Genomic DNA, 1,663 nt, shown 5'->3' with positions numbered 1-1,663 from the left:
GGGTGCATTCATAGATCTTACACATGACGTAAGCAAGTTCCCCTGGAAGAAAGCTGGATTAAGACATCAGTACCTTGTGCACTGTGGGGCAACAATCAGTGGGTTGGTGAAACAGGCCTAGGCATGGCTAAGCTGCTCAGTGCCTGTGAGCTTACGCCGGAGTGCCTTGCTGAACCAAACACTGACGCCTGACCCCGGGATCGGAGCACACAGAGAAATCTGTGATAAAGCCAGATCACAACAGCATGAAAGAAATCAATTTTCTTTAAGATTACCCTGACGTAAAAAACACACGCACACATATACAGAGACACAAAAACTCAATTATGTTCAATCCTTGACCAAACTCGTTTGACATCACAAGGTGGAATCCAATAAATTAAAAACCAAAAATCTTGCTCAAAGTCTGTGGTATCAAACTGTCTGTGACGCAATTACTTAGGCAAGACTGCAATCAGCCATATAAGTCAATCCTCCTCCTCCAAACAGCCTTGTGGAATGGCCTCAGTCATCATATCTCCAAGCTTGCTTCGCAAGCACGTCACCTCATCTATTTACTCATCAGTGGTGTTAAGCAGTGTCAATGACTGACACAAAGCATCACTTGAGGGTTGCATTAAGGCTGCTGGGCCAATGATGTAATCAGTAGAGTACATATGGTAAGCTATGGGGGTGCACAATCAGCTGAACTTATCTGGAAATCAGATCACTGCAGAGTGAGAAGCTAAGTCAGTACATCATTGTGCTGATTGTATTTGTGCAAAAGGGTTATGCTTATTTCATTCATTCATTCATTCATTTTATTTTATTTATTTTTTTTTTTTGGGTCTTATGTAAGAGATGACCCAATTGATCAGAAAATGTGATTATATATGCTGGAGAGCTGTGTTTATGAAAAATATGTGTCGGAGACGTATGCATTTAATGGAATAATCTGTATAAAACCTGATATTAGGAACATGCACACATTGCATAATGAGATGTGCAGGAAGGGAATACATGTGTGAAGAATACAGTGCGCATCCTGCTCAGAGAGAGTGGAGACGAGGACCCCAGCCCTGGCAATCCTGCGCCAACCAGCGAAATCTTGTCTCAAACTGGATCCTGACTAAACGCCCTGCAGCCCGAGTTGTATAACAAGTGGGGCACATGAATATGTCCTCGACCGCTCTCTCCCTTTCTCTCTCTCTCTCTCTCTCTCTTTCTCTCTTTATTTTAAACGCTTTTCATCTGCATCCTTACAGTCTAAAAAATAGCTGAGTAACAACAGTGCAATGCTGCAGCAGCATTTTTATAGGCCATTGTCATTATAAAAGCAGCCTATGATTGGGACTGGACTGGTTAGATAACAAGTGGGACAAGTGGAGAAGATTACACCCTCAGCTGATCCCCCCCCCCACACACATGCTGAGTGTGCTGAGACATGATACACCAATGCATGACATGCATGACCCACCCAATGTTGTAGTGATGCATTGTCATGGGAATGGCAGTCAGAAGGAATGGCCATGAGAGCCTCAAGAGAGAAGTTGCGTTGTTCTTTATTCCAACAGGTGAAAGTGCACAGGCGTGACATCCACATGACCGGCCTGCTGGCCATGTAACGAGTTTATCGAAGCGATGGGGCTCTGAGAGGCACTCTGAACGTCACTGCCAAATCCCG

The sequence above is a fragment of the Alosa alosa genome, chromosome 9 (genome assembly GCF_017589495.1).
Source record: "Alosa alosa isolate M-15738 ecotype Scorff River chromosome 9, AALO_Geno_1.1, whole genome shotgun sequence".
NCBI classification, from domain to species: Eukaryota; Metazoa; Chordata; class Actinopteri; order Clupeiformes; family Clupeidae; genus Alosa; species Alosa alosa.
Note: the sequence above shows the minus strand (reverse complement) of the source record.